Here is a 12,522-nt window from a genome sequence, read left to right as displayed (position 1 = left end):
TTGATACATATTTGATTAGGACTAGGAAAAACAAGTTTATATATGCTCCAATTTTCTGACCATCAGCTTTTAGGCATGTAGGGGAACGCTACTCTCTGTTAAGTTTGACAATGATAAATTTAATCTTGAGTTTTCAATTATCTGACCTTTTATTCAATATCTGCTATTGTATTTCATTTATGGTTTTCAATTATCTGTTAAGTTTAACAAGGATAAATCAGTACCTGAGATCATTATGCCTGAGTCGTGGAATTATTTTGTGCATATTAGGAGTATCAATTAAATTATCAATCTCCTGAACCTATCATTGCTTCAATAAAATTAGAGAGAGCAGCATCAAAAGCAGCCAGAGCAGCAGCGGAAGTAGAGAGAGAAGCAACGGCAGCTCAGAAAGAACCAGCATATATATCAGCAGAGATGTGGAGAATTTGAAAAACGACTTAATGATATGATGCAAATGATACAAAAACGCAACCTCATAATCCACCATCGTAGTCTCATTTATGTTATGAGCATTCTGTTAATGTTACTGAACCGTCTTTAACTGAACTTATATTACGTTAATGAAAACTTTTATTTATTATATTGGATTTGATGTTGCTTGTTATAGATATAGAGTTTGATGTTATTGTTGTTTTGTTTGTTGGATAATGGAACAGGGTGAAAAAACAGATTTGGGGTAATCAAACAAAATTTTATATTGGTTAAATTATGTGTTATTTTTCGGCGTTTGTAACAAAAAACGCCGCTATATACCAGACCGTTAGCGGCATTTGTAGTCTAAAAACGCCGCAATATACCGAACCTTTCGCGGCGTTTGTATCCTAAAAACGCCGTTAAATGTATGGTATATTGCGACATTTTTTGTTACAAATGCCGCTAAATCTCAACACTTATTGCGGCATTTGTGATAAAAGCGCCTCTAAATATCAACACCTACTATGGCGTTTGTGGGAAAAACGCCGCTAAACAACAACACCTATTGCGGCGTTTGTAAGACAAATGCCGCTAAATATCAACAGCTATTACGGCGTTTTTCGATAACAAACGTCGTGAACTTTAGCGGCACTATTTTCAGCGGCGCTTTTTGTGGCGTTTGTCATAACGCCGCAGGTGTTTTTAGCGGCGCTGAAAAACGCCGCTATAGGTTAAAAATACGCCGCAAAAAGCCAGTTTTTCTATAGTGCTCATATGTATCAATATTGGCCTCAATTGAAAGATAAATTCTAATACTACACATCTAATCTTATAAATAACAAAAAAAATAGATTAACTACTCGAAAATACCCCTCGAACGTGCCTAAAAATAAGTGTTTTGGGCTAAAAATCCATAGAACTCGCGCTATATAGAACGCGAGGACTGTTAAATTCAACCACGATAAATTGCTGAAACGTTTCAATATCTTGTGGACCTCGTATTTCGCATAATGCGAGATCTTTTTTTAATATTTAATTTTGTTCTCTGAAAATTGTTTCCATGTTGGACGGATCTCATGTCCTATATAACGCGAGGCTTAGACACATTTTGTAAGATACGAGGTAGTGTTACGTGTGCAGTTTGAGGGTATTTTTTCAATTAATACTATTTGGGTGGTTACTGTCCCAATAAAATAATAAATAGGGTTTTTTAATTTAATAATGTCACTTGCATACACACCAGCTGACAACGATGTAATCTGGATGTAGGAATCTGGCAAACGACATAAGAGAGTGGGGATATCGGAATAATCAATACGTTTTTCAAAAGTCACCGTGTAATCTTGACAAGATCCTTAATTATTATATCAATCATCATAAATTATAAAATAATTTATGATACACTTTATTCAAAAAATTCTTTTACCATAATATTCAAACAATTTTACAGTTAAAGTTTCATTTATGTTAAGAAATACAAGGGTCAAAGTTTTTTCCTCTGCACCGCTCACTCCTTTGTTTTTGCTTGATCAAGGTGACACCAGCTTTAGTACTGGTTGTCGACTACCCATACTTCTTATTTTTCTCTTAATTTTTTTTGTATTATATCATTCATTCCCTTTTGATTTTTAGTTTTTAATAACTCTATCTTTATGACACATTTTCTCTATGTTTATTACATATTTTCTTATGTCTTTTGACACATTTTTGGTCGTTTGATAATTATTTTTGTTTTTATTTTTTTCTCAAGGTTGTATTTGACGAAACCTTGATTGATAAAGATGACGCTGTTATCCTAGTGATCTCTATGCTTTGGACCCTCTTATTGGATTAGGATACATGGTTGCGTCAATGGATAGTTTTCTAACATCGCTCAACTCTGATATGTTGTTTGTCGGTGGTCTGTCAGTAGTTTTCATCTAGTTTTGTGGTTCCTTTTTCAATACAGTCAGATCTATTTTTAATACCTCAAATTTTGGTTAGTGACTAAAATGTAAGTTCTGAAAGTTTGATGGCCAAAGTATAAACTTTATAAAAGTTTAGGAATCAAAAATGTAATTTTTAAAAGTTATATATTTTGGCCCTTAAATGAATAGTTTGTCCCAAAATTAATGTTAGCATGTGAATCAAAATTTTGATTCAGGATTTGTATTAAAGGCTATAAAACAATAAATTCTAGTAAGAAAACGGATAATCAGGTCGAACTGGAATTTCACGAAAATTTGAAGGATGGTAGAAAATTGTTGGAGATATTATTCCCATAATTTAAAACAGTGAAAATTAATGTGGATTAGTGGAATTAAATTCGATTTTTCATATTAAGCTAAAATTGAAAAATTTAGTGACTAAATTATGATTTTCAAAAATTGCATGGACAAAGGTGGAAATTCAAATTTAATTTGGTTCATCTTTGAATATGGAATATTAAAATAGAATATATTCCATTGGAAAGTTGTAATTACCATGATTTATTAAGGACAAAGTTGAAATTTCTCATTAATTGAATTTTAAATTCAATTAAATTAGGAGTAATCAAGAGTATTATATTATAATTAAAGGAAAAATTAAGAATTTATCAGCCATCTTCAACTCCAAAACCGTGAGCTCTATTGTTGAAAGGTAAGAATTTTCATTATTGATTTTTAAGGCTATATGATTGATTTTTGGATTAAGCTATTAGATTGAGAACTAATCCTCTTGAAATTGTCTATCATTTGGTATAAAATTTCATGGAAATCATTCTTGGATGATGAATTTCATGAATTGGGTGGTTGAATAACATGTTGGATTTTGAAGAATTTATGGATGATTTTTATGTTATTGATGTTGTAGATTAATTTTAAAGCATAAGAGATGATTGAATTTTAATTTGATGTTAGGATGATTGGAATAGCATGAATTTGATGTTAAGAGGTTGAATTCATGCTTGAAATTTAATGAAAATTTTACCCTAGCTACTACATGAAATTCGACCATAGGGAAAATATTAGGGGGAAAATGTTGAAAATTTTCCTATGGTCTAGAATTGATATTAGATGAGTTCTACATGCTTCGGAGATTGAATTGGATCAATTTGGAGTCTTGAGATAGTAAAAGGACAATTTTGCAAGTTTTGTAAATTATGTGAAATTGATGAGAAATTATTTAATTATGGGTATTCAATGTTGGAATTTAATTGTTGAATGCTGAATTTTAGGATAGAATGATGATTTGGGACTAAAGTGCAAGTTTGGTTAAATTCAAGGTTGAATTCGAATCGGCCTTGGAATTTGGGGACTTAATTACAAGTTTTTAAATGTGAAGATACTTGATTGAGTATGATACTAAAATGCTGGTTTTTATACTAAAAAACACTGCTTAACTTCAAAGGTTAATGAAATAGTTTTAAGTTAAGCAGTGTTTTTATATAAAAAAGTTGAATAATGTTTAGGCAATTTTATAAATATTATGAAACAACATCAAACTGCCTAGATGTTGCTTAAATTTGAAGTTGATTTAACTGATAAATTATTATTTTATTATTTAATGATATTAATTAAATTGTTTTAGCAGTTTTTTATATATATAAAAAAGTTGAGTAGTGTTTAGGCAATTTTATAAATATTATGAAACAACATCAAACGGCCTAGATGTTGCTTACATTCGAAGTTGATTTAAGTGATAAATTATTATTTTATTATTTAACGATATTAATTAAATTATTTTAAATCATTAATTTAAAGTTTTATAATAAAACAAAATTTTAAGGGTTTTTATTCAAAATATGTATGAAATGGTTAATGTAACATATTTAACTCGTATTTCAGGACGTATAACGGTTATGGGTGTTACACTATTTGTATCTATCTTTTGTTTGAGTATGTTATTTGAGTTTCTAACATTTTCCTTATATGATCCTTATATGATCTCGAGTGACTATTTTCTTATGTTAATGATTATAGAAAAATATAATATGAATTTAATTTACGATTATGATTGTAAACATTTATTGTAATTTTGAATTTTTTTAATAAAACTAGTGTCGTAACCGGTTTTCTCCCGGGCACAAAATTTCCTTGGCGGAAAAGTAATGTAAATAAATAAATGGTTTTTAATGAAATGTTTTGGAGTCGTCATCGACCTTTTTGGGTAATGTAGGTCGAATACCTAAAAATCATCTTTAAAGAGCTTTTAATAAAAAAACTATTTAAAAGATAAACTGGTCTGCGTATAACAAAAAATTCGTTCTTTTTAGTAAGAAAAAGGGATTTGTGGTCGGTTACGTTTGGGGAAGGATTAGCACCCCCATAACGCCCAAAATTGGTACCTGTCGATTATAAATTGTCTCTAATAATAGAATTTAAGAATTCGAATATAAATTTAATTTAAGATCTTCTTATTCTAGATTTAATCGCATAATTTTAAAGAAAGACATATATAAAATGATTTTTATAAAACTAAAGTAAATAAGTAAATATATATATATATACTTAGGGTTTTATAAATAGGGTATTTATTTATTTAAAAATATCATAAAAGGATATATAGTTACTTTAAGACAACCCCTTTCTTTAATATATATATAAAAAAATAAGAATAAAATTATTTGATTAAAACAACTATATATATATATATATATATTTTTATTTTTATAAATAATGTATTTATTTATTTAAAAATATTAGAATAGGACCTCTAGTTATTTTAAGACCACCCTTTCTGAGTATTTAAAAATAAATAAATATTATTATTTAATCAAGTTATGATATTATTATATTGTTTTTCATGTAAATATTAGTGAATAAAACATAAATAACAAATAAATAAATAAAGTACTACATTTAAAGTATTGAAAAATAAAGGAAAATAATAAAATAAAATGATAATTAAATAATGACCAAAATAAAAGAAATTAAAACTATAAAATTAAATTTTAAAGTGTATAAAATTCATGGTCAAAAATGAAAATCAGTGATTAAAATGTAAAATATAAAACCTAAAGGCCCTAATTCAAAATATCATAAAATTTGAGTGAAAACAGTGTAATTTATCCATAATTAATTATTCAGGATTAAAATATTAATTATTAAATTTACAGTGGCTAAATCGGTTATTTTCCCTCAAATATATAAAATCATAGTAGGGACTAAATTATAAAGCAATAAAATTAATAGACCGAATTAAAATTATCATATTTTGATTTAAGTGACTATAATGCAAAGTTTCAAAATAGTAATGATTGCGGGTATAGTTTACCCATTATTAAATTACGCATATATCCCTCCCCAAAACGACGTCATTTGGAAAGGGGTATGTAAACCCTAAATAGTCAACCCTACAGGCCATTCTTCTGATTTCTTCTTCTCTCTAAAACAGGAGAAGATATCACCATCTCCCTTTTCTCTAGGATTCCCTCACCGGGAGGAATCCGTTCGTCGGCCGACAGCCACATGCCGTCGTTAACTCCGCCGTCGGCCACCGCTGTCGGTGGTCGAAAAATACAACCTTACATCAAAATGAAGCCCCGAACACCCCCAAGGCCGAATCTGGCCTTAGTTTCCCCTAAAAAACTCCTAATCAGAGTAGATCTAGTGAAATACCTTCGGGTATTTCGAATATTTTGGTGGCTCGTGGAGGCGCGTTGAGACTCCGGTGGCGGTACTGCTTCCTCGGTAAGCCTCTTTCTATTTTTTGGTTTGAATATTTGATGGTTTTGGTTGCTCACCGAAGAATGGCGACGCGTGTGCGGTTGGAATGGCTCTTCTGAGAGCTTCGACGGGCGTCATGGCAACGGGTGGAGCGACGTTGGAGGAGGCGGCCGCGTGGTAGCAGAGGAGTCGGCGATGTGGCCCTAGGGGTATCATAACCCTAGGGTTACTTCTGGTGCATCTGGGGACCGTTGGATCTAATCAGATCCAACAGTTGATAGAAGCTACGGCTGGGTGCATGGGATACAAACCCTAATTGGGTTTAGGGTTACTATTGGGCCACCGAGTTTGGGCCTCGGGTTGTTGGGCTCCGAGATTTATAATTGGACATGTTTTTTTATTTAATAATATATATATATAATAATAATAATAATAATTAAAAATAAAATAAAAAATTAGTGTCTAGAACTAGTAACTTCTATTAAAAAAATTATGTTACGAAAATTATCATTTTAGAGTTTCTTTTGACACTTGAAGAGAAATTTTCACGTTTATCAACACTATAATTATTGAATTTAATATCATTAATAAAAAAATCATGTCACATAAAGTATTTTAATAAATATAAAATAATTAAACACGAGAATTAAGAATATTATTTAAATTGTTGAAATAAATAAAATAGAGGAACATGTATTGTTAATCTTTAACATGTATTGTTAATCTTTTTGTGCTGAAAAAGCATGAAAGATGAATATTTATTGTTATTGTAGAAAAATATAAAGCTCGAAAACCCAAGACTTTAAGTACATTGTACATAAATAAAACAATCTACTATACAAATTATAATAGTAAAGCAAAATACAAGTAGCTAAAATACTGCCACGGTTTATCATCCTGCACTTATATTTTTTCTTAATAAAATTGAAGAAAATGGGGTGGAAAAAGAAATCAAAATGGGATTATTGTTTTTTTTTAATCTTAAGAGAATACTATGGAATTGAAATGTGTATTTGGAAATAAATCAACAGCCCCCGAAATCTCCAAGTGAGAAAGAAGAAGACGTATTATCGGGCATGTTTCCATCATGGCGTAGCCCTAAAGTGAGGGATACATCACCAGCCGTGGTCCCCGACCTTATGAGACTAGAACCAATGTCATCATCACCACCGGCGGTGGTCCCGTAATCCGCCGCAACGACACCACCACGATGATACGTTCCTTCGGCTGTGGCTGTGGTGAAAGGCTGGGAAATCAGCTGCACCACCTCGGAGGAGGTGGGGTTGGATCGTTTTGGTTGGTTTTCGGATAAGCATTGGGCAGTTTTGATTGCAATGAGTGAAGGGTCGTTTTCAGTGGCATTGATTTGGAATCTTTTGCCTGCTGGTGTGGTTGTTGTAGTAGTTGGCGCTGCTGTTGTCGAGGGCGTTGATGTTTGTGCATTTGGGTTACTTTCTCTCTCTGTATTATTGTTATTACCATTATTATCATCTTCTCCTTCTTTTGTTTCTTGCTGGTACATCTCTTCCACCATGGGTTTCCACAACCGAACCCTGGCATTTATGAACCAATTTGAAACCTGCAAATCATACATATAATATTTTCATTAACAATACATTTAAACTTCTCCCAACCAAAGACAACAGTATGCTCAAAGATGTCGTTTTTTTAGCCACGATAGTCACCGTATCCAATACCCATAATCAGTTATTATTACTATTATTGAAATGAGGGTAACATATGTGGGGGAAGCTGCATTTAAGAGTTCTGAATCACTGTCTTCTTCTTCTTCTTACTGAGTTATAAATTATGAAAGACATGGTACTAGAATTAGGTTTTTGTCTTTTCCTATATACAATACTTTGCAGCCAACACGTTTATCCATTTTGGCTTTCATGCATGCAGATTACAACGAGAGAGAAAATATAAACTCTGCACCTGCAAACTAATTAATTAAACTTGAATAACACTCTTCGTGGATCCCGGAGGAGGACTAGTACTTATTATAGAATATTACTCTATACTGCACACGAAATTAAAGAATGAAGTATGGTGGAGTAAAAAAAATGTTTACTACTGTTACTTTGAAGTACAGAAAATTTAAACTTAGTGTATTTATGGGGGCTTTATCGTGTGGCTGGAGCCTGGAGGATGCCATCCTCAGTATTTGATATGAGAGAGAAAGGGACAGAGAGAAGATTAAAGCTGAAAACTTTGATGTCTCATCTCTTTGTGTACTTTGTCTCTGCCCTTAAATATAATCTGCCAAGTTTCAGTATTTTTGTCTTTTACTCAGAAATCAGAATCTATGTCCTGGGCTAAAAAAATCTTAAATAAAAGAAATTATCTCTATCTCAAAACAATGAACGAATAATATATAAACATATAATCCAAATCCATGCAAGTTCTCCTGAGAATCACCCTTTTCTCTTCTTCTTATAAGTGCCAATAATCAGGTCAAAATCTATATATCTTGAGCTGAATTTAGTGTTTTAGAAGTGAAAGAGAGGAGTAAGACGTTACCTGATTTCTGGATAAACCAGTCTGTCGAGCTAACTGATGCTTATCTGCATCGCTTGGGTACCTGAGATAGAGACCAGAAAATGAAATCAGTCCTAGCGTAGACCTAAACCTCCTCTCCCATCCCATCTTTACGTAGTGTACCACTACATGGGATTGAACCTTTCATGCGTGAGAATCTACAGAATAAATATCATCACCAGTTTCTACATGTGCATCTCACTTCTTTTATTTTTAACCCAAAAAAAAAAACGAATATTTTTTTTTCTTTGGGTATGTTTATGAGACACTGTGCATATGAGAGAGAGTGTGTCTGAAGAAGGCCTGTTAAATGAAGATCTTTTAAAATCTTTTTGGCTGACAAGACAACATCCAAGGCACTGCATTACTGTTTTTTCTACGCACTAATCACTATGAGAATTCGGAAAAAAAGGAAAAAGACAGTTGGATTTTTTAACCCTCTCCCCCATCACTTATCAACCTTCATTAAGATGTAGATTCTTCTAGTGTTAGACCAGCGTGAGATAATAACATAGATAGGTAAAAGGTAACGTACGGGTGCAGAAAATGTTCGAAAAGCCAGGCTCTTAAAATGTTGACGGAACGTTCAGGCAGGCCCCTTTGGGGTCTCCAAGCTTCCTGTTCCATCATACCCATTTGATGGAAAGCTCTTTGTTGTCTTAAGCTTTGCTCCAACATCCTCAGCCTGGGTGTCTCTCCTTTGGTTATGCCTGAGCTTCCTGCTCCATCTTTATCCCCAAGCATCTCGCAACTTTGTCTAAATTGTGCTGATATAGCATCTTTCAAGCACCTAAAGTGCCTTGACATTGCCTTCTGAGCAAGGGCAGTGTAAGGCACTGCTGCCCCAAAACCCATCACTAGATCAAATGAGTTCACCACCATCTGCATTTGTTCACAGTAGTGGTTGTATCTCCGCTCCACCTGTCAAACCATAACATTATACCATTAATTACAACGCACTAACCAAAGCTTGGTACTGTGAAATGATTGTTAATGGAAACTTTACCCACTGGGAACAAATAATATCCTTGTGACTTATTTTTCTACATTCCTATTGATTCGCTGGTGAATGAGCCAACCAAGTTAAAATATAGAAGAAAAGGGAAGGAAAAGGAAATAACAACGGCTTTCCCAGAGTCAACCAAGTTATGTATAGATATGGCTTTTTCTGCAATATTACTATGATGGGTATGGATCTCTCAGTAACAGTGGTTTCAAAAGAATTGTTGGTACGTAATATGGTGGGCTAATAGTCATCTTCGAAATCAGAAGGGACGTCGCTTCTCGATTGAACGCATACCTTTAATAGTAATCTTTAATGGTGAGTACTCAACACACCCACCAATCCAATCAGTGACACGAAATGATGAAATATTAGACCAAAAAAAAAAAAACAAAGTGAAAAGAATAATAAACTCTACCAACTAGATCCCATAGAACCCTACTGCACCAGCCGGCTTTGCTTTAGCTGGGTTTTCTTTTGTTTAAAATATTCAAAGTTCTCACCGTGCTGTGGTACTACTGATGTATGATTTGAAAAATAAAGGGTGTTTAAACAAATGATTGGAGAACAATTAAAAAAAATAAAGCTTGGGTCTTTCAATCTTGAAGGAGAGAGAATGGGACCGAAACTATGAAATTGAGAACGAGAGTCAGCGATTACATGCCTCATCAAGCATGGATAAAAGTTTGACCTTCCTTCTTTGATGTTCATTTCTATCAGTTGCTGATAAAGGAGGGAGATCCTTTGTTGCTGAAGAACCACCGCCGCTACTACCAAGATTAGAATTAGGGTTTGTGTTGTTTCTACCGAACTTGTTCTTCTTGAACTGCCCTCTTCCGACACTACAGAACTCTTCCAACAATTCTTGAGCTGCTTTGACATACTTTGAATTTCTTAACACATTGACCATCCCTAGTGATGATCCGAACCCAACATGGACCTGCTGGTTTTGTTCCACTCCGCCATGCAAATGCACCGTCTGATGATGACCACCCAAATTCCTGTATTGTTGAAACTGATGAGCAGCGGAACCACCAACTTGATTATAATACAGTAAGCCCCCATCTCCCATCCTCAATTCTTCAGCCTTAGCCGCCTTCAAGTGTTGCAGAGAAGATGATAAAGATAGTGAAAGGCCTTGGCCTTCTACAACAGTTCCGATTTCAGTGTTGCCTCTTTCATGAGCACTATCAGGAACCCAAGTAAATTGAGGTGGAGATAGAACAGAACTTGTACCGAAACCCCCTCCGGGACTTGACACGTTAAATGCTTGAAGAGAAGTAGATGGATTTGGAAGCACCATGTGAAGAGTATTAGAGGAAGTTGCTGCTGTAGGAGGAGGAGATGATGGTGATCTTTGCGGCGGATTCATCAAGAAAAGATGCATGGCAGCTGCTGAGTCGGCATTAATGCTCGGTAGCTGCTGCTGATGCTGTTGAGCTAAACTGTCACGGTTAATGTGACTCTTTGATTCACCTAACTGTCCCGAACTCCCAACTACATCCCACTCGGTGGTATGACCTGGGTTTGGCCTGTGTGCTACATAATTTGGCTTTATATGGTGGTCTAGTAACTCGGTCGAGGCCGTGGCGGCAGCCGCACCTGAAGGAAAACTGAACATTTCTGATAACATACCTGCTGCTTCATAAACCGGAAGAGCACTTGATTCTTCCCCTTGGATCCCTACTAATGGTGGAGATGGAGGCTCAAAGCCTTCGACTCTTAGTTTATCTCTTCGGATCTGCTGGTCTTCTTGGTTCACGGCTGATCTCTCGAACCCATTCGAGAAGCTGAAGATGCCAGGTGGGTAATCTTGGGACATAGAATTAGTAGACTATTGCCCTTGTGTTGGATTAGTGGAGTTTGATGGTGAAACTTTTTGGAGTGTGGAGATTCTCGAGAAATAATTGATGCGACGAGTGGTGGCGTTGCTATTCCCATATCAGTATCTTCTTCTTCATCATCATCATCTTCTTATCCTTCTGTTTATTTAGCTCAACTCTATCAATTGCCTTTCCCCTTCTTGCTGTTCAATCATGGATCGGCAACCCACAAACAAAAACACCCATCAGAAAGGAAAGGACAGAAAAAGATCAGTTTCTCTCGGTTAAGGAAAAGAAGAAACGAAAAGAAAAGAGGGTAAGGGTCTTTGCTGATTAACTTTTCGGTTCTCTTCTAACCCTTTGATCATTTTCAGTTTTTGTTTTCATATTCAAGTTTATTGTGTGTGTGTATATATATTGGCAGACCTTGTTAGAGCTGTGAAGAAGGAAAGGATATAAAGCTCATAAAGCTAGACATATCTCTTGCTTGTGTAATTGAAAGCTTCTTCAATTCTTTCTCTTCTTTTCCTTTCATTTCCTTTCTCTCTGTAGATGTGTGTCGTCTTCTTTCTTTCTCTTTTTCTCTTCCTTCATCGCCATTAGTTTATTTCTTATGAAATATATGAATACAAAAGGAAAGAAATAATAGTAAAGAAAGAAGAGAGAAGTTTATAAAGGGATGAAAATGGAGGCGGATCTGAGAAAAAAAGATAATTCACTTTCTCAATTCAAATAACCTTAGCCTCCACAAAGAGAGAGAAATCAGAAAAGATGGAAAAGCAAAGAGGTCGCTATTCTTTCTTCACCAATTTTCTCTCTGCTAAGTTGAAGGATTGCTAGATTCTCATATATAGAAATCTCACATTTTCATATTTAATTGATCGGAAATTTTATTATCGGTAATGTTTTATTATCAATAGAAAATTTTTTGGGGTATATTGTCGGAAATGTCATTACCTCCCTTTCCTTTAGGTATTGTAACATTACCGGCGTTTTCGATTAAAATGCCCTTAAATTTTTATTTTTTTTCAAAAATATCATTTTTCTATCATTGAATAATAAAAATTCTACGAAGATTAAATTACAAATTTATCCTTAAATTATTTTAGAT

The 12,522-nt window shown here is 33.9% G+C and overlaps 1 pseudogene; it reads right to left on the bottom strand.

Annotated features, from left to right (window-relative positions):
* Positions 1–6,978: 6,978 nt before the first annotated feature.
* Positions 6,979–11,698, bottom strand: LOC120139313 (annotated as a pseudogene).
* Positions 11,699–12,522: the final 824 nt, after the last annotated feature.

The sequence above is a fragment of the Hibiscus syriacus genome, unplaced genomic scaffold (assembly GCF_006381635.1).
Source record: "Hibiscus syriacus cultivar Baekdansim isolate YM2019G1 unplaced genomic scaffold, ASM638163v2 tig00110733_pilon, whole genome shotgun sequence".
NCBI classification, from domain to species: Eukaryota; Viridiplantae; Streptophyta; class Magnoliopsida; order Malvales; family Malvaceae; genus Hibiscus; species Hibiscus syriacus.
This window is presented reverse-complemented; position numbering and strand designations above follow the sequence as displayed.